At 44.3% G+C, this 22,061-nt stretch overlaps 1 long non-coding RNA gene across 1 annotated transcript; it reads right to left on the reverse strand.

Moving 5' to 3' along the window:
* Nucleotides 1-55: 55 nt before the first annotated feature.
* On the reverse strand, nucleotides 56-12,871 carry LOC308471844. The gene is made up of 3 exons (XR_013983181.1): nucleotides 12,649-12,871; nucleotides 6,513-7,781; nucleotides 56-424 (listed from the first exon to the last, which is right to left on the reverse strand). It is a non-coding gene; the product is annotated as an uncharacterized lncRNA (long non-coding RNA).
* Between the last annotated feature and the right edge of the window lie 9,190 nt (nucleotides 12,872-22,061).

Genomic DNA, 22,061 nt, shown 5'->3' on the forward strand with positions numbered 1-22,061 from the left:
TTATTATTATTAAAAAATGTATACCACTTTTTATCCTGGAAGCTGGGTTATCGCCTCAGAAGATTGTTAATATTATTATTTATTAAAATTGTATACCACTGTTTATCCGAAGTTTACAGGGGTGGAAGCGGAGTTAGCGCCTCAGAAGATTATTAATATTATTATGTATTAAAATTGTATACCACTGTTTATCTGAAGATTACAGGGGTGGAAGCGGAGTTATCGCCTCAGAGGATTATTAATATTATTATTTATTAGATTTGTATACCACGCTTTATTCAAAGATCACAGAGCTGGAAGCTGGGTTAGTGCCTCAGAAGATTATTATTTATTAAATTTGTGTGCCACCCTCCATCCAAAGATCAGAAGGCTGGAAGCTGAGTTGGTGCCTCAGAAGATTGCTATTATGTTATTATTAGATACACTCCCAGGACTTCCGGGGGCGGCGCGAACGACAATGGCGGTCCTCTTCTGAACGGGAGAGGAGGCTCCGCAGGCAACGGGTCGTCCGCTACGGCGAAGCGGAGACCCACATCGGAAAACCCCAGGCGGCAAGAGCCTGGGGTCTTGAGGCTCGGTGGGCGCCTAGAGCGACCCTCCAAGTGCAGAAGGAACCCCGTAAGGGGCTCCGGAGCACGGAGGGGGGTTGCGGCGCTGTGAGCTGTTTCGCAGCCTGAGGAGCGAAGCCGCGCTGCTGCTGTCGGTGAGCGCTGATCCCTTTTCCTGCCAAATTACGGATCCGGACGAAAAAGCAACTAATTTGTGAGTAAAAGACTGAATCACTCGGAATTTGAGATTTTAAAAGGGAAATTTAAATTGGCTTGAACTTGGCTGTGAGCGGAGAGACGTGGAAGCAGGAAGTCCGTCTTCCGCAGCCATTGAACTTGAAAAAAAGCAATCAGCTGGAGGAGTGGAGGCTGAAAAGAAAGAGACTTTAGGTCTTACAGATCTAAGCATCTATTTGAACTTGCACTTTAAAGTAAAGACTTCAAGTTAAAGATTTGGGATTTCTATTTGTACTTGACTTTCCTCCTCTTATTGGATTACAAATTTAAAGGTGAAACCCAGAGTCAGGAGCTGCCTGAGTACTAAGGGAGCTGTCAGTACTGCAGATTTGGATACAGCATATTGGAACTGGAAACAATCTGAGGGTATTGATACCTTTTAAATTTGAAACATTCTTTTTGGAAATAAATAAGCACTGTCTGCAACAAGGTAACCATTTATAAACTCTGCTAAGTATTTGTATTTGAAGGTTCTTGGACATTAATTTAGACTCTGAAAGATAGATCAAGCTCCCTCTAGAGGACTGGATTATAACAGTGATTTTACATACACTTTTTACTTTCGATTCCCTTGCTGTTTGCTTGCCCTGGGCCTTTCCATTCCCATGGGAACAACTCAGTGTGACCTTGACTGATAGATAACGTTGGAATGAGTGGCACAAGAAAAAGAGGGAGAGCTAAACAAACAACTCTAACAACTCTAACCTCAGCTTTACAGACACGCAGATCATCTGTGCCTGCTTTGCCCTCAGAAGTGGAGGGTGAGGGCGAAGCAGAGCAGTTACAATTGGAAGATATGGCCTCAGGAGCATCTGCCTCTATACTAGATAAAATCTTTGAAAAATTGGAAGCTTTGGACAAGAAAGCAGATGCCCAATCAGCAAAGATTGATAAAAATACAGAATGTTTAAACAAATTAACCACACAAGTGACACAGAATGCACAAGCAATTGGACAGCTAACTGAGGCCTCAGCAGAAAATCGGAAATTGACTGAGGACACTAGACAAAGATTTGAAAATTTAGAGCAAGAGGTAAGACCACTCACTAAACAAGTTGGGGAACACCAGATTTATCTCTCGATGATAGAACTGCGAAATCGTGAGAATAACTTAAGGATTAGATCACTACAAGAGGCAGAAGAAGGAAATCTAACTGAGTTTTTGACTAAAGAATTCTCCAAGTTCTGGAACTTGGAAGAAAAGGACTTTAAAATTGTGTTAGCTTTCAGACTTGGAAGATTCATAAAGAAGGAGAGGCCCAGAGACTGTTTGATAACATTGAGATCAAAGGAGGAAAGGGATAAGATTCTGGGATTACACTTTGTAAAATCACTGGAGGTGTTGGACAGAAGAATTGAAATTTATAAAGATATCCCAAGATTACTGCTTGACCTTAGAACCGCCTATTCTGAACTTGTTAAACTACTAAGGAGCAACGCAATTCCATTTAGGTGGGAATTTCCTCAAGGATTATCTTTTACCTTTAGAGGGAGAAAGGTTAAAGTTAGAACACTGGAGGAGAGAGACAAATTCCTGTCTACACACGGAGAGGACCTTCAAAAAAGAATTGAACTACCTGCCGGGCCTGAGGCAACGCCAACACCAACATCAGCACCTGTGGAACCTGAAGTCCCTGAGAAGATACCACCCCTTGAAAAATAACCAGATAATTCAGGATGTCTCTGCAACTGTTGAGCTGGAATATTAATGGTTGTAACATTCCGGAAAAAAGGAAGAAAATATTCCATATATTAAAAAAAGAACAATTGGACATTATTTGTTTACAAGAAACACATGTGACGAGGCTCCACAGAAAAGTGTTAATAAATAAAAGATTGGGCCAGGAATTTGTATCTTCGGACAAAGTTAAGAAGAGAGGCGTAGTGATATACGCAAAAGAGAGCCTGTCACCTAAATTCCTATTTAAAGATGAACATGGAAGAATTTTGGCCATTGAGATACAATATCAAGGAGAGAAATTGCTGATATTAGGAATTTATGCACCAAATGAAGGGAAATCGGAATTTTACAAGAAGTTGCAGGAGACAATGCTGGATTATCTAGACTACAACAACATCATAATGATGGGAGATATGAACGGGGTCGTATCAACTAACATGGACAAGTCACAAAGTCAAAATGTTACAAAAGACGGCAGACTACCTAAAACCTTTTTTGAAATGACTGACAATATGGACTTGATTGATATTTGGAGGACAAAGAACCCACTAGGAAGAGAGGGAACATTCTTTTCTGAAGCCCAACTGACCTGGACAAGAATCGACCAAATATGGATTTCTAGAGGCCTGGCACCTAAGGTCAGAAAAGTGGAAATCTGCCCAAAGACCTGCTCCGACCACAATGCAGTAAAGATGGATATGACACTATTACCAACTGGATCCTTTAGATGGAAGATGAATGACAATTTGTTTAGAGATCAGGAAATTACCAAGAAGGCCCAAAAAGTCTTGAAGGACTATTTTGAGATAAACATGAACAATATGGTGGAAAAAAGAATAATCTGGGACGCAAGTAAAGCTGTAATGAGGGGATTCTTGATACAACAGAATGCAGTGAAGAAAAGAACACAAAATGAGAAAAAAGATAAGATCTTGGATAAAATAAAAGAATTAGAGAAGAAACTAAGAGTGAATCCGAAGTCACAGCCAACTCTGAGAGAAATTAAACTCTATCAAACACAATATTCTAAATTGATAAATCAGGAAATTGAATGGAAGGTTAAATTAATGAAACAAAAAACGTTTGAGTCGGCGAATAAATGTGGAAAACTGCTAGCTTGGCAGTTGAAGAGAAGACAAAGATTAAATACTGTTACAAACTTAGAGGTTGATGGAAAAAACATCCAGAATCCAGTGGACATTAGAAAGTGTTTCCAGAGATATTTCAAAAAATTATACACCCAAGGGCCGCAAGATGATGTTGAGATTAAACAATTTTTGGCAAAAAACGGATTATCTAAATTGTCACAAGAAAATAGGACAATCCTGAATTCTAAAATAACACGACAGGAGATCGAACAAGCTATCCAGAACATGCAACTTGGCAAATCTCCAGGACCAGATGGGCTGACCTCCAAGTACTATAAGACATTGAAAGACTACTTGATACAACCTTTGATGGAGGTCAGCAATGAAATTATGGAGGGGAGGAGGGCACCGGAGTCGTGGAAGGAAGCGTTTATCACATTAATACCAAAGTCGGAAGCTGAAAAGACACAACTTAAGAACTACCGTCCCATCTCTCTCTTAAATGTGGATTACAAAATATTTGCAGACATTTTGGCAAATAGATTTAAAAAAGTTTTAAATGAAGTAATTCATAAGGACCAGGCTGGCTTTCTCCCAGGAAGACATCTGTTTGCTAATACAAGGAACATTATTGACATTTTGGAACTTTTGCAAACAGATATAAATACAAAAGCAGTTTTAATTTTTATAGATGCGGAGAAGGCCTTTGACAATATCTCCTGGAAATTTATGATGGGAAATTTAAAAGAGATGGGAGTGGGACGGGGTTTTGAGAATGGGATTGAGGCGATATATTCAGAACAGAAAGCTAAATTGATAGTTAATAATGTGGTTACGGAAGAGTTTAAAATTGAAAAAGGGACACGACAAGGTTGCCCTATTTCCCCGTTGTTATTTATTTCGGTTCTGGAAGTGCTATTGAACATGATTAGAAGGGACCAGTTGGTGGAAGGAATTCAGGTCGGTCAGAAACAATATAAATTAAAAGCTTTTGCAGATGACCTGGTTTTGACCTTGCAGAAGCCAGAGCCCAGTATGAAAAGAGCATTACAACTGATTAATGATTTTGGTCGGGTGGCTGGATTTAAATTAAATAAACAGAAAACTAAGGTTTTGGGGAAAAACTTGACTAATACAGAGTCAGAACGGTTTCAGAATGAGATGGAACTTAATGTGGTGAAAAAAGTAAAATACCTAGGGGTAAACATAACAGCAAAAAATCTAAGTCTATTTAAGGATAATTATGAAAAATGCTGGACAGAAATTAAGAGAGACTTAGATAGTTGGTCAAAATTGAAACTTTCTTTGTTAGGCCGAATTGCTGCTATCAAGATGAATGTATTGCCAAGGATGTTGTTCTTATTTCAAACACTTCAGGTTTTGGACAAAACGGAGTGCTTTCAGAAGTGGCAGAGAGACATTTCCAAATTTGTCTGGCAGGGCAAAAAGCCCAGAATTAAGTTTAAGATATTAACCGATGCAAAACAAAGAGGGGGCTTTGCCCTGCCAGACTTAAAGTTGTATTACGAAGCCGCAGCGTTTTGCTGGCTAAAAGACTGGCTACTTCTTGAAGACACTGATGTGTTGGATTTGGAAGGGTTTAACAATACCTTTGGATGGCATGCATATTTATGGTATGACAAGGTTAAAGCAAACAAGGCCTTTAAGAACCATATTGTCAGAAAATCATTGTTTAATGTCTGGTCAAAATATAAAGACTTGCTGGAAAATAAAACACCAAGGTGGCTTTCACCTTTGGAAGCCAAGGCCCGAAAAAGACCCAATATGGAGGCTAAATGGCCAAAATATTGGGAAATACTAGAAAAGGATGGAGACAAATGGAAATTGCAGAGTCTAGAGAAAATGAAAGACAAAGTGCGAGATTGGTTACACTACGCTCAGATCAAAGAAGTTTTTAAAAATGATAAGAAATTAGGGTTCCAGGTGGAGAAATCGAAACTAGAAACAGAATTGTTAGAACCAAAGATTAAGGTACTTTCAAGGATGTATAACTTGCTGTTGAAATGGAATACACAAGACGAAACGGTTAAATCGGCTATGATAAGGTGGGCACAGGACATTGGGCATAATATCATGTTTGAGGACTGGGAGAGGTTGTGGAGTAATGGATTGAAATTTACTGCATGTAACGCCCTGAAAGAAAATGTAATGAAAATGATTTATAGATGGTATATGACCCCAGTCAAACTTGCTAAAATTTACCACCTGTCTGATAATAAGTGTTGGAAATGTAAGGAGTGTGAGGGAACGTTCTTCCACCTCTGGTGGACTTGCCCTAAAGTGAAGGCGTTCTGGGAAATGATTTATAATGAACTGAAAAAGGTATTTAAATATACCTTCACTAAGAAACCAGAGGCTTTCCTTTTGGGTATTGTCGGCCAAGGGGTGGCAAAGAAGGACCAGACATTTTTTATGTATGCAACAACAGCAGCAAGGATACTTCTCGCAAAACACTGGAAAACTCAAGATCTACCCACACTGGAAGAATGGCAGATACAACTGATAGACTACATGGAACTGGCTGAAATGACCGGCAGAATCCGTGACCTGGGAGAAGAGAGGATTGAGGAGGATTGGAAGAAATTTAAGAACTATTTACAAAAACATTGTAATTTGAGTGAATGCTAAATAAGATGCTAGACTAAAACAACTGAGCACCACTAAATTTAGAAGTTTTTTAAGAAATTAAGTAAGACTGTGAAAATTTAGCTCCTTTTGAGAATTATATGATTATGAAATATAGAAGGGATATAAGATTTTAAATAAGATGAGAAATTGCTGACAAAATGTTTCAACGATGAAAATGGGAGCGGGAGATGTGAGGAAGTCCAAAGAAAATGTGAAAATATGTTAAGATCGATGTTATATTGTTTATTATGTCTATTTTTATTGTAAAATTTAATAAATTGCTTTAAAAAAAAAAAAAAATAGATACACTCCCAACTTTTCTCTGTTGAAAATAGGGACATCCCATTCCATAAGGATAATTTGACTATTTATACCTCACACATCTGAGCAGCTTCCAACATATTAAAAACATACTAAAACATTAAGCATTAAAAAAACAAAAACTTCCCTATACAGGATTGCCTTCATACAGCTTGCGGGTCAGATAACTCCATACCCTCCAACATTTCTCCAACAGGGAGAAAATAGGGACATCCTAAGGAAAAGCAGGATATTCTGGGGTCAAATCAGAAACCAGGACGGCTTCTGTAAATCAGGGACATCCCTGGAAAATAGGGACACTTGGAGGATCTGTTCTTGCCTCAGAAGATTATTATTATTATTATTAATATTTATTAAATTTGTATACTACCCTTCATCCAAAGACTGGAGGCTGGGTTATCACCTCACAAGATTATTAATAATCTTATTTATTGAACATGCATACCACCCTTCATCCGAAGATCAAAGGGATGGAAGCTGGGTAAGCACCTCAGAACATTATTATTATTATTTATTAAATTTGTATACCACCTTCCATCCAAAGACCACAGGACAGCTGACAACATAAAAATACAAAATGAAAACACAAAATACATAAGAAAATAAAAACAAACCCATAACCCTCCTCTGACAAACACATTTAAAGGGCCACAGAATGATAATCAGCCAAAGGCCTGGTTATAGGGAAATGTTTCTGATAGGCTGCTGAGGAAGAGCATCTATTTTTGTATTTTCATATTTGAACCGCCCTGTGATCCTCAGTATGGAAATCTAATAGATGGCAATAATAGTGAAGAGTCTGCCCTCCTTTCACACACAGCTAATAATATATTATACCTCCCAGCAGTAGTCATACATATTGATGATAATAATAAAAGAAATCCATTTCCTCTCAGAGTAGGGCATGCTTAAAGTATGGGGTTGTCGCAGTCAAGAAAAAGAAAGGCTTGCTTGTGGCACCTCAAAACCAAATTCCCTAAATCAGATTTATTCTGGCGAAAGCTTTTGTGGTCTGGAGCAGAGCTTCTGCCTGGCATGCAAAAGGTTCAGTCCCCTGTGGTATCTCCAGGTAGAGACTGGGAGAAACCCATGTGTGAAATCCTGGAGAGCTGCTGCCAGTCAGTGTAGGCAATACTGAGCTAGATAGACTAATGGTCTGACCTGGTGCAAGGCAGATTCTCTTATGTTCCAATGTGTAAGAAGCATAGCTGTCAACCTTCCCTTTTTTTTTTTTTGCAGGAAATTCCCTTATTCCAGCTGAAATATACTCAGAGTCGCAAAGTGATTTCATGCTCTTTATTCAGCTCATAGTGGTGAGGAGGAATGAATAATTGTCCCCTCACAGTATCTGCTTTATATACATTATTTACACAATGGGCTGCACATGATTGGCTAATTCTGGAATTCTACTGTAAGCCAATCAGGTTGTGGATTCACTTCTATCTGGAGCAGGATTGGGTGGTTCCTGCCAACCAATCATACTGCTGCATTGTTCTAGGACCAATCAGACTGCTGCCTTTTGGATCCTATTGTTCTAGGACCAATCAGACTGCTACAGTTTGGATCCTATTCAACTCAGTACATAACACCCCTCCCCTCTAAGTTCCAGTCCTGCCCGGGAGGTCGCATTCATAGTCCTCAAGGTATGCCGGCGGCCTACGTGTGCGTTGTGGCCTGGGGTGTTCCCTGGTCCGGGCTCCGGGTTCTGGCTCGTGTTCCAAGGATGCTGGCTGTGATGCGGCTGTTTGGTCTGGTGCAACCGGCTCGCTCAGTCGTGGTTCTGGTTCCGGTGTCCTTTCGGCCTCACGGGTCCTCTCTGTATTTACTGATTCTGCCTCTCCTGCTGGCCCCTCCTGCTCTATGGGCCTCACTGCCCCGCTGTTCCCTTGGGACTCCTCTGACCTGTCCTCCTCCTGGTTTTCTCCCGGGAATCGTCGCCGTATCTGGTCGCAGTGGCGGCGCCAGCATTGCCCCCCATCCGTTAGCACCTCGTACGACACGGGGCCAGTGACCCTGGTGATTGTGGCGGGTACCCATGCTGGGCCTGCCCCAAAATTCTTTGCGTACACTGGGTCCTGGGCCTCGAAGGTCCGGGGGTTCCTGCCTTCCCCCACCACTACCTCATCCTGAGCTCTATCGGGGTGAAGGCGGTCCAATCTGATTGCAAGGCGCCGACCCATTAGTAGTTCAGCGGGGCTCCGGCCAGTCGTTGAGCTGGGGGTGCTGTGCTGTGCTAGAAGGAATGTGGCAAGGCGGTACTCCCAGTCCCCTTGCGTCATGCGGCGCAGGGTGTCCTTGGTGGTCCGCACCATGCGTTCTGCTTGGCCATTGGTGGCAGGGTGGAACGGCGCCGAACGGATGTGGCGGATGGCGTTCTGCGCTGTGAAGGTTTGGAATTCTCCTGACGTAAATGCAGTCCCGTTGTCTGAGACGAGAGTGTCAGGGAGCCCGTGGGTTGCAAACAGCCTGCGTAGTACCCGGATGGCTGCGGACGTGGAAGTGGACGGTACCAGTGCGACTTCCAGCCATTTGGTGTAGGAGTCCACCACTATGAAGAATGTTTTCCCCTGAAAGGGGCCAGCGAAATCCACATGCAGGCGTGACCATGGTGCTCGGGCGGACTCCCAGGACTGGACTGGGGCCCTTGGGGGATCTGGGCGGGATTCTTGGCAGGCCTGGCAGTGTTTGACCCAGGCCTCTATCTCTCCATCGATCCCCGGCCACCACACATAACTCCTGGCAAGGGCCTTCATTCTTACTACCCCTGGATGTGTCTCGTGTAGGGCTGTGAGGACCCTTTTGCAGAGGGGCTGGGGAACAACGACTCTGCTTCCCCATAACAGGCACCCCTTGTGGGCCGACAGTTCATGTTTGCGGGTTGTGTAGCCGGCGAATTCTGGCCCGGGGCTGCTGCTGGGCCATCCCCTCCACACCCAGTCCAGGACCCGGGAGATGACCCTATCTTTCTTGGAATGGTGTGCAACTTCTTGTGCCTGAATGGGGCGGTCGGGAAGCAGCTCCAGGCTCATAACCTCTTGTGCAGGTGCTGGGTCAGGGCCTGTTTCCGGTAGTGGTAGCCTGCTGAGGGCGTCCGCATGGCCCATCGCCTTCCCAGGTCGGTGAATCAGTGCATACTGGTAGCTGGCAAGGAAAATTGACCACCTGAGGACGCGAGGAGACAGCACTTGGGGGGTCTGCTTTTCGGGGGCAAACAAGCCAAGCAACGGCTTGTGGTCAGTCACCACGGTGAAGGGCCGCCCGTACAAGAAATCATGGAATTTTTTTACTCCCTTTACGATTGCCAGACCCTCCTTGTCGATTTGCGAGTAGTTCCGCTCGGTTGTGTTGAGTGTCTGGGAAAAGTACGCCACCGGTACCTCTCTTCCATCCGGGAGTTGGTGCCCCAGGACAGCTCCAATGCCATAGGGTGAGGCGTCGCATGCTAGCACCACCGGCAGCCTCTCGTCGAAGTGTGCCAAGACCGAGTTTGAGACAAGCAAGTCCTTGACTGCCTGGAATGCGGCCTCCTGGCGCTGGCCCCACACCCAAGGGGCCCGCTTGTCCAGGAGTCTGTGTAGGGGCTCCGCTACCGCCGCCTTGTGGGGAAGGAAGGAATGGTAAAAGTTCAATAGTCCCAAGAAGGCCTGAAGTTCAGTCTTGCTCTTGGGCGCTGGGGCATCACAAATGGCCCGTACCTTGTCCCCAGTCGGGTGGACCCCTTCTGCGTCCACCATAAATCCCAGAAAGTCCACCTGAGGCACTCCTAGTAGACATTTTTCCCGCTTCACCTTGAGACCCGCCGTCTGGAAACGGTGCAGAACGGTGCGGAGGCGGTCCTCAAACTCCTCTGGTGTGGGGCCGGCAATCAACACATCATCGAAGAAGGGGGTGACGCCAGGAATCCCTTTAAGGAGAGAGTCCATTATATTCTGGAATATGCCTGGTGCCACGCTGACACCGAATTGCAGCCGCTTTACCCTGAACGCTCCTCTGTGCGTCACAATCGTCTGTGCCTCTGCTGTGGCCTCATCTACTGGCAGCTGTTGATATGCTTGGGCCAAGTCCAGCTTGCCAAAAATTTTCGACCCAGCCAGGGTGGCAAGGACATGGCTGACCACTGGCACTGGGTATGCGTGGGCCGTGAGGGCCTTGTTTATGGTACATTTGTAGTCTGCGCAGATGCGGACCGAACCATTAGGCTTGACGGGTGTGACGATTGGGGTTTCCCAGGGAGCATTAGGCACCGGCTCCAGCACTCCTTGCTCTACGAGTCGGTCCAATTCCTCGTCTATACGGGGTTTCAAGGCGAACGGGACCCGGCGGGCCTTGAGCCTGACCGGTCGTACTGCGGGGTCAAGCTGTAGCGCAATGGGGGGGCCCGTATACTGTCCCAATTTCCCATCGAAAACCCCTGGAAATTCCTTGCATATGGCGTCCACGTCCACTTGTAAGCTAGTGTGGTTCACCCCGGTGACAGCTAGCCCCAGTGGTCCAAACCATGCCAATCCCAGTAAGCTAATGTAGGGGCCCTTGACCACAAGCAAGTCCAGTTGCCGCGTCCGCCCTCGGTATTGCACCCTGAAGGTCCCCACCCCCATTGTGGGGACCTTACGTTTCTGGAAGTCCCGGAGGGTGAATGGGGCCGGCCTGAGTTTGGGACCCCCAGTGGGACACAGTTTCCTTAAGGTCCTTGCCGAGATTATGGATAGAGTTGAACCCGTGTCAAGCTCCATGCGGCATGGGGCCCCCTCTATCTGTACCTCTACATAAATTTTCTCTACGTTGGGGTGGGGCAACTGGTATACCTGGAAGTCCGTGAGCTCCGTCGAGTTGCCTTGGTGCGTTGGGCCCTGGGACCTGGGGCTCTTGGATTGGTCATCTGATGCCTGGTGTCGGGTGGGCCGAGCCCGACACACCCGGGCGATGTGTCCCGATTTTCTGCACTGCCTGCACTCTGTGTTGCGGAAACGGCAGGTCCTCCTCTCGTGACTCTCCCCGCAGCTTGCGCAGTTCCCTCCTTCTCGTCGAGGCAGCTGTGGTCTGTGCGCTGCTTGAGTGCGCTGCTGTACTCGGTGCACCTCCTCCCTGTCGGATCCTGAGTCGTCGGTGAGGTCTTCATGGTGGACCCTCGGTTGGGATGGCAGGCTCGGCCGTGCCTCTTGGGTCGACCTCTCGGCAGCTTCTGTTGCCAGGGCCTCCTCCAGAGCGACCTGGAACGTTAGGTCCTTCTTAGCGTAGAGGCGTCGTTGCAGCTTCTCATCCTTCAGGCCACCGACGAGGCGGTCACGAAGCATGTTCTCCAGCTCTGAGAAGTTGCAGAACCGGGCGGCTTGGCGGAGAGAGGTCACAAACCCAGTTATGGTTTCCCCAGGGGCTTGCCGCTTTGCGTAGAAGGCATTTCGACGAGCCACCACTGAGGGCTGCGGCGAAAAGTGCCCCTTCAGCTGTTCCATTATTGTTTTGTATGGAACAGTAGCGACGTCTTCAGGCGCAAGGAGAGCCCGGGCGATTTCAAACGTCTCCTCTCCGCAGACGCTGAAGAATATCGCCCTCTTCTTGGCGTCTTCTTCGTCGGTGACCCCTTTGGCTTCTAGGAGGAAGGTGAAACGGGAGGCGTACGCTTCCCAGTCTCCAGATGCTGGGTTGAATGGCGAGAAGCTGCTGTTGGCTGCCATTCTGAGTTCCTTGTGCCCCGGAGCTGAAGCCTGGATACACGGTGCGAGGCAGCGGTGCGGCAGTTGGCGGTGCTGCGGTGCTGTGTGTGGCAGTCAGCTCAGCGGGATCCCATCCTCGTCGCCAGTGAAATATACTCAGAGTCGCAAAGTGATTTCATGCTCTTTATTCAGCTCATAGTGGTGAGGAGGAATGAATAATTGTCCCCTCACAGTATCTGCTTTATATACATTATTTACACAATGGGCTGCACATGATTGGCTAATTCTGGAATTCTACTGTAAGCCAATCAGGTTGTGGATTCACTTCTATCTGGAGCAGGATTGGGTGGTTCCTGCCAACCAATCATACTGCTGCATTGTTCTAGGACCAATCAGACTGCTGCCTTTTGGATCCTATTGTTCTAGGACCAATCAGACTGCTACAGTTTGGATCCTATTCAACTCAGTACATAACACCAGCGCTGTTTCCCGCTGCTATCCTGGATTGTTAGATATCCCGTAGACTGTCCCCGGAAAAGGTGAGGTTGCTGATCCCTTATTTTTGAGGCTGCTGGTCCCTTATTTTCAAATCTGAAAGTTGACAGCTATGGTAAGAAGCTGGCTGATGTTGAAGAAGCTGTGGCACCTCCCGAACCAGTGGTGTTCAATATTTATATAAATGACTTGGATGTCACATGAAATACAGAGCAAGATTGTTTTTCCGCTGCTCCAGAGAGTAGTACCTGAACCAATGGGTTCAAATTACAAGACAGGAGATTCCAGCCAAACATAAGGAAGAAGTTTCTGACCACCTAGAAGCTGGTGGACTCTCCTTCACTGGAAGTTTTTAAACAGAGGTTGGATGACCACCTTCTAGTGATTTTTTTAGCTGTGGTTCCTGAATTGTAGGGGGTTGGGCTAGATGACCCTTGGGGTCTCTTTCATCTCTACAATTCTATGAAGTCTACGGATATGTCCATGGGCAAGAAGGTCCTGCATGTATATATAAATGTGGTATATAAAGACACAAACACACACACACATGCCACTATGCAAATATGTGAGTGATTCTAGGAACTGAAGTACCTGCTAAAAGTGGTGTTTGAATTAGCCCTTAGGGAACTTGAGTGTTCTTTCACTTCCCCCTTTCTTTTAACCATGACAGTTGCAAAGCTGATATTGGCATTTGTCTTAACACACCATGGAAGTATTTTTTGAAAGCATCCTGTCTGAATTTTCCAAACCACTATGTCATGGTTTTTGTACAGTTTGCTATGTGAGCATCTTCCTTAATGAAGAAAGCCTTTCAGGGCTATGAGCTATTGAGCCACCCCACCTGCTTGAGGTGGGCTTTAAAGGAGCAATTTATCAGCTGGAAGGTAGCTAGTGAATGAGAAATAATACTGCATTTTTCAGTTACCTGGCAAGAAAGCAACGTGGGAGAACTGGGCTTCAGTAATATGTTCTTTTTGATAAACACTAGCACTATGTGTCTATCAGATGGGTGAGTGCTCCATTATTATTTTTTATCATAATGAAATTTACTTGGGGAAAGGCTGTCCTTGGAAGTCCTACTGCTTGGGGAAGCGGGAACATGAAGGTTAGGATTTAAGGTCTGAGAGAGCCTCTTGTCTGAAATTCTGGAGAGTCACTGCAAGTCGGTGTGCACTACTCTTCCCCAACCTGGTGCCCTCCACTGGCTGTGGACTACATGTCCCATTAGCCTCAGCCAGCCATACCTGTGTAGCCTGATGGGATGTGTAGTCCAAAACATCTGAAGAATGCTAGGTTAGGGAAGACTGGTGAAGGCAATACTGATTTAGATGGTTTAATAATCATTAAAGCAGCTTACTGTGCTGTTAGGCTGCCCCACCATGGCATGATTTGCAGGATTTGATTTGATTTGCTTCATTGTATTTCTGTGCTGCTTTTCATTCAAATGAATCCCAAAGCGGCTTGCAAACAATAAATAACAATGACATGATAGAACATCACAAATACAGCGTAAATCATAATTAACAGATCATCAGTAAAACAACTACAATCCATAGAACACTGTTGACAAAGCAACAGCAAAAAAATAAGCTAAGCATCACAACTAAAGCAAAAGTCATATTATATGATTAACAAATCAATAGTGGAGGTGGGCATGATAGAGATATTTAAATTTCTGCATGGTGTGGACGAAGTGAATAGAATATTCCTTCCTCTGACATAATACTAGACCTCAGGGATCATCTCAAAAAATCTGTTGGCAGTAGATTTAGAACAAAAAAGTAAGGATTTCACATCATGCACAATTCCTTTATAGAATTCACTGCCACAAGCTATGGTGATGTGTACCAGCCTAGGTGGCTTTAAGAGAGGGTTAGACAAATTAACACACAATAAGGCTGTTTGACCATGGTGGGTACAGCCACAAGTATGAGCTGCTGGAGGTCAGCAGTGGCAGTGGTCAGTTGCCTTTAGCTGCAGCGACTGGGCTTCCTGGAGGTATCTATAGGGCAATTATCAGAAATGCTGGACTAAATGGGGGACAATGCAGCTGGTCTCTTCTTAGAACGGCTGTAGCTCAGTGGTAGAGCATCTGTATTGGGTACAGAAGGTCACAGGTTCGGTCTCAGGTAAGGCTAGGACTGGGAGAGACGCCCACCTGAAACCCTGGAAAACCATTCCCAGCCAGTGTGGCCCATATTGGGCAAAATGAGCCAATGGTTTGACTTGGTATAAGGCTTCTGATGCCAGTTCAGATTTTACCCATATGAAGGAAAGTTCTAGTCATAGCAGACCTCTTGAAATTAATGGACCTATTTCAGTTACACCCATTAATTTCAACGGGTCTACTCTAAGTATGACTTACATTGGATACAACCCAAAGTTCATACCGGTTTTTCATGTGGCAGACTACCTGAAAGTTTGGGACCTGGGAAAACCTGGCAAGTGTAGATAACAAACAGGCAGGGCAAGTGATTTTGTTCCAGAAAAAAATCTGGAAAAACCTGCACGCTATGCATTTGTCATCTAGTTTTGCTGCATGTTCAAACTCTGGCAGTGTTCTTTGGCTTCTAGGCTCACATGGTGAGGGAAAGAAAGACAAATGAAAATGATCCGTAGGGAATAATTTCCATTTGACTTTCTTTCCTCACCATGAGACTCTAACATATAGCATATGAGCACTGCCCTGTCTAGATATATTGTTTTTCAACTCCACAAAACAGCCCTTTATTATGCAAATAATTTTGCAATTCTACTCTATCTTTATCCTCACAGTATCTGGTGCTTTCATGGGAAACTGAAAACACCTTTTCTTTGAACCTGTTGTTTGTATGAACACATGAATATTGTTAAAGGGTGCAAAACAGGCATTTGAAAATAGAATACACAATCTAATTAATTTGTCTTCAGCTTTTTCAAAGCTAGTGTTCACTTTTAACCTCCACCAGCAGTATGGCACCCTTTGTTAATTGCTTTTGATATCTGCCGAGTTGCCTTGTGCCTGTAGATGCAAAGGGAAGGACATTGGGCCCTATTCAACAGCCAGAGCAATATGTGTTACTGGGAGGTTTCATCTCCTTCATCTTATATCAGGAAGAATATATTACTTGCTTGCTTATCTTAAAGACTTTAATCCCACCATTTCTTTACTTATTTGGGGGTCTATGGGGTGTTTTGGGACAGGTAGTACTTCAGGTGGGGGACATGTCATGCTCCTTCCAGGGTAGGTTGTCCACCTTTGGTCTCCACTCTGCACTCAGCTCTTACCTGAAGCTCCTAGAAGCTGCCAACATGCAACAATGGCCATACCCCAGGAAATGGCTTCAACTGGCTGGCTAAACCAGGTGAGGGTAGTCGATGGGTCTCAAACCCTCGGTGAGTGAGGTACTTCCCCTGCATATAAAGATGGGCTCCGGCAGCTTGAGCTGACAAGACCAATCATGGGTCCAAAGGTCAAGAAGACAATTTCTGCTCCTACCATAGAGGGAAGTGAAAGGCAGATGGGGCTCATCGAACTGGGAAGGTATCCCATCTAGGAGAAGTAAAGTTCTTTAGGATGGAGTATGATAATGTGTTTTTGGGTGGTATTCAACTCAGTTTTACTCGTAATACACCTACTGAACATTGAACCCTTTGCAATGTTAATTTCAGTGGGTCTGCTATGAGTAAAACTTAGTTGACTATCATCCTTTGTGTTTCTCCTTCTCTTTTCTCCATTTCTCTCTTCTTCTGTTCTTAAAAAAGAAGCTTTAGCAACAGCTACAGGCAAAAACATTCCTCTTGAACTAGGCTTTTGAGTTTGTGGGTAGGGGAAGCGGTGTTATTGGTTTCTTTTGTTCTTCTTTTATTGTGCATTTTGTGTTTTTTCTTCTTGTATTTTTAACCAAATCTTATGCTGGGTTTGTACACTGAAGGTGTCTCCAGATTATGGCTATTAGTTCGAAAGCCCGTCAAAGTGCAAGTAGATAAATAGGTACCGCTCCAGCGGGAAGGTAAACGGCGTTTCCATGCGCTGCTCTGGTTTTGCCAGAAGCGGCTTAGTCATGCTGGCCACATGAGCCAGAAAAACTGTCTGCGGACAAATGTCAGCTCCCTTGACCAGTAAAGCGAGATGAGCGCCACAACCCTAGAGTCGTTTGCGACTGCACTTAACAATCAGGGGTCCTTTACCTTTACCTTTTACCATCACATCCTGGCAAATTCAGGATGTCCAATTAAAGTTGACTTGGAACTTTTGCATAACAAATCAGGGGGTTGGACTAGATGACCCCTAGTGGTACCTTCCAACTCTATCATTCTGATTCTACTTGAATTGACTTTTCCCCAAATAGGACTTCTTGTGATAATGAAAGTGATGGGCAGATTCACTGGAAAGCTGGGATAACATTTGACTGAGGCAACATTGTCTAACTTCTATGAAAACAAATGGGATAAATTACATCATCTAGCCTCCAACAAGCCTTTCAAAACCTTTTAAGAACTTCCCCAGTGTACATCTGCATTGGAATTATTTGAACGGATCTGCTTTAGAGCAAACATGCGTAGAGGACTGTGCTGTGTTTTTTTGTTGCTAGCAGCCTCAGCTGACAGCCGTAAGCACATTTATGGTAGGAAAGGAAGGGGTCATATTTCCAGCTGAATGTGCTTAGGACTGGGCTATAAGTTTAACATGCTTTACGTTTAGTGTACTATAAATCTGCAAACACTTGTAATTTGTGAAGCAAAAGCTGCTAAGGGCAGAAGATCAAACTTCCCCCGGTATTCTTTCTTTGAAGGCGGTGCAGTGATGCTAATAATTAAATTTTGCCCAACATGTTTTAAAACCAACAAGCTTGTTTTATAGAAGCCTTCTATTCATATCTCAGCACGTCCCCCGTGGAGATTCATCTCCTTTAGGATGCTTTGCCTTCTGAGTCAGGCATGTAACTGTTCCACCTACACTGTATTTCCTGTGCGGTTAATATTGAATCAAAGACTCCATTCACAGGGATGGAAAAGGAAAATAGATGACTCCAGTCCGTGTGATGTTTTCAAGTGCAAATTAATAATGGATGGACCTGAACATTAGCAGGAAGGAACCAATTCTGTGGCAGCAAGAGAGACAACCTGAGCTGTTCTGCATGTTGCTTTGTAGTAGCAGGTATTGGCACCCATCTGTCTTGGGAGACAATGGAGGAGTGCGCCTTTAGAGGTGAAGTCAAAGCGTTGGAGAGTTACAGCACCTGCTGGGGCTGTAGAGACAGATACGAGAGAGACATGTTTTGTTGCAGCTGGGGCAGATGAAGGCATCCTGTTGGGCTGCTTCAGATGCACCATGGCGTTTCTTCTCTCTGGGCTCCTCCCAGTGGTCATTCCTCCTCTGGTCACTGCTGCGGATGCACAACCTGACTGTCTGTCTCCAGGCACTGCAGTCGTTTGCAAGGGATTCCCACACAGCAGGATTGATATTGCCAGCCTTCATGTCATGCTTGCAGACTTATTTGTAGCACAGAGTTGGTCTGCTAACTGGCCTGGTGCCTGAAGCCAGCTCCCCATAGAGCACATCCTTGGGATCCTTCCATCTTCTGTTCTGTGGACATGACCAAGCCAGCATAGATGTTGCTGAGCCAGGAGTGCAGACATGTCGGCTCGGAAAAGCACATCTTTGTCTGAAGCTCTGGTTGTAGTAACAGAACAGTGGTCTAATACTTAGAGGATAATCTCCAGTGTTAGTCATCATTGGGGTAGATGCACTTAAAGGAGTTGAGTAACTACGCCTATAATTGGTTATCACCATAGTATTAACATTTAAAAAAATTAAAACATTGAAAACAAACAAACTATAAAATATCTCTTAGAGTCCCCATACAAGTTGAAATATACTCGGAACCCAGTGCATAACACAAGTAATAAACAAGACCATCAAAATCAACCATTTGCATGCTCTTCTGAATGAAATGAATCCCATCGAGCTCAACTGAGTTTATTCCCAAATAATGTGAGTACAGATTATAACTCATTTATCTATTAGCTGAGATTACTTTAGTTAGATGACAGCTCTGAAGTTCACTTATAGAACTTGGATCCTTTGTATTTAGTGAGACAAGCAAAAGTCAGGGCAGTTGAGTATGTGAGAGCTGGGCTAGAAGCAGGAAGAAGACAGCGTGTGAAAACCATACCTGATTTCTGCTTGATTATGTGACTATGGGACTTGATTATGTGACTATGGCTGTGACTGTGGGAGAATCAAGACCTCTTTGGGCTAAATGCTGTGAGGCCCTTTATCATAGACTCTGATTGTATTTATGATTGTTGTTGTTGAGTTGTTTAGTCATGTCCGACTCTTCGTGACCCCATGGACCAGAGCACGCCAGGCACTCCTGTCTTCCACTGCCTCCCGCAGTTTGGTCAAACTCATGCTGGTAGCTTCGAGAACACTGTCCAACCATCTCGTCCTCTGTCGTCCCCTTCTCCTTGTGCCCTCCATCTTTTCCAACATCTTTGTATTTATCCATCTTTGTATTTATGATAGCCATCTTCAAATATCTGAAGGGCTGTCACATGGAAGATGGAGCAAGCTTGTTTTCTCCTGCTCCTGGAGGGTAGGACTCGAACCAATGGCTTCAAGTTCAGGAAAGGAGATTCCAACTAAACTTCAGGAAGAACTTTCTGACAGTAAAGGCTGTTCAACAGTGGAATGGTCTCCCTCAGGAGGTGGTGGACTCTACTTCCTTGGAGGTTTTTAAGCAGAGGTTAGATGGCCATCTGTTGTGGATGCTTTAGCTGAGATTCCTGCATTGCAGGGAGTTGAACTAGATGACGCTGCCAACTCTACAATCCTATGATTCTATATGTGTAAATAAACCATATAAAGGCACCATAGTCCCTGCTGTGCCTCATTTCCAAAAGGAGACATGGAGCCTGCATAAGCTCCTGGAACCCCTGGAACCTCTCACTGCTCAGAGATTGGTGTGCAACAGTATTTTGCAGACCCACAACCATGTTTTAGATTTCAAAATGTCTCCCCAGGCCCCCCCAAAGCTGAGGAGCCCTGTTAGGGTTGCCATATTTCAAAAAGTAAGAACCAGGACACCCTGAAAGTTGATTATTATTTTTTTGGCAGCCCTACCTGTTATGGATGGACAAAGGAGAGTAAAAACATGAGAGTATTGTTCAATCAAACGAGCCTCCGGAAACCGAATGGTCAGGTCCCTGTGTTCCCTAAAAAGGAACAGGTAATGTTTTCTGGAAATGTTATAGTTTATTATGCTTCATCGACTGTTGTCTGACGTATTTAGTCTTTAAATATTTTATGGCAGCAAGTTATAGCAGCAAAGGAAAAATGAGAAGAAAGACTTGTGCATCTGTCAAAACAAGGAAAATGGAAAATAATGCAGGGAAGAATAGCTGTGTTTTTCAAAGACACAAAAAAGGAATAGAATATTAAGTACTATTTATACCAGACAGACCGGTGGAAGACATAATGTGCCCACATGCTAGAAGGTATGTGTGGTTAAAATGAGGGAATATTCATGCAGCTTTGGATCATTATGGTATTGACTTTCTAATTACTTAAGCATGTAGAAGACAGCTTTCCTGCTCTACCATAATATTCTATTGTCAGAATGCAATTAAAAGTTGACTTTTATTTGTTTGCATAGCATTTATATGTTTTTCTGTGCATCATACTTTTCAGTGAATTCCCCTGTAACTTTCCTAACTGCAAAAGCCAATCTTCATTTTTTAAATTTTTTTTTAAAGGATGTTTGTTTCACTAGGGCAACTGAGCACTTTAATCTACAGCACACCCAAATTTCCAGTACTGTATGTGTTTGAATCTGTCCCTGGACAGCTGTGCTATGAAAAATTGAGAAAAATCTGAGTAACAATATACCCTTCAATATTACTCTGATGAAAATAGGGACGTCCTGTTTAATGATGATGTGGATGATTCTATGCTGCCCATCTGCCTGGGTTGCCCCAAGAAAATATTAAAAACACAATAAAACCTCAAACATTAAAAGCATAATTTTATAAACCTTGATTATGTCCTTCCTCAGTCCCCTTTCCTTTCTCTATATTAAAAAGCCACAAATGTTGGAGGAGTGGTGCTCCACCCATCTGGTCATTTTGGTTTCCCTTTGCCAAATCCAAAATATACCATTGTCAGAGTGTCACCTGCCAGGGCCACAGCTCTTATGTGACCTTACTGAAGGCATAGCAGCTGAGGACCCGATTTAAACATGAAGGCAGTCATGGGGAACACTACATGGGTGAGCAATTTTAGCTTCCCTGGCAAAATCTTTAAAACAGAAAGGCTTTGCAGAGCTCTGAGGAGTTTCTTTGCTGTTCACACCTCTCTGCCTGGTTCTTTCAAAAAAACTCTGGCAATTGTCTGCCCACATCTCTTTACGGTTACATAAAACCCTGAGTTGTATGTGGCCCTCCTCACACTTCTCATGCTACCTCTTCTGTTCCATGGTCCACGGTTCTAAAATAAAATCATTTTCTCCTTGGCTTGAAAATAGATGCCTCTGTGTCAATCGACCTATCTTTTCCCCCACTTGGTTGCACAACTGCTGCAAGGAATGGCTTGCAGTAACAAGGTGTGTGACTCACAAAGGGAAAGTGTACTTATAGAATTAACATAATTATTTAGCTTATATTTTGGCTGACAGATAACAGGAGTCCTAACAAGAAAAGGCAACCTTAGGAGAAAAAAAATAACAAGCTCAACAGCAGAGCGAGAGATGCCCTAATTTGGTTCATGTAACAGAGTCGGTTGACAAATTGTGCAGCAATGACAAACCTAGACAGCATCTTAAAAAGCAGAGACATCACCTTGCCAACAAAGGTCCGTATAGTTAAAGCTATGGTTTTCCCAGTAGTGATGTATGGAAGTGAGAGCTGGACCAGAAAGAAGGCTGATCGCCGAAGAATTGATGCTTTTGAATTACGGTGCTGGAGGAGACTCTTGAGAGTCCCATGGACTGCAAGAAGATCAAACCGATCCATTCTGAAGGAAATCAGCAGTGAATGCTCACTGGAAGGACAGATTGTGAAGCTGAGGCTCCAGTACTTTGGCCACCTCATGAGAAGAGAAGACTCCCTGGAAAGGACCCTGATGCTGGGAAAGATTGAGGGCACAAGGAGAAGGGGACGACAGAGGATGAGATGGTTGGACAGTGTTCTCGAAGCTACCAGCATGGGTTTGACCAAACTGCGGGAGGCAGTGGAAGACCGGAGTGCCTGGTGTGCTCTGGTCCATGGGGTCACGAAGAGTCGGACACGACTAAACAACAACAACAGAGTCGGTTCTGCATAGGTACCGTTAAAAGAGAATTTGAGAGAAAGACGAAGCATCTTGAGACAGGAAAGGTTAAAGGAGAGATTGTTCTTATGGTTTCAG

This window comes from Podarcis pityusensis, assembly GCF_964106645.2.
Source record: "Podarcis pityusensis genome assembly, chromosome: 1".
NCBI lineage: Eukaryota > Metazoa > Chordata > Lepidosauria > Squamata > Lacertidae > Podarcis > Podarcis pityusensis.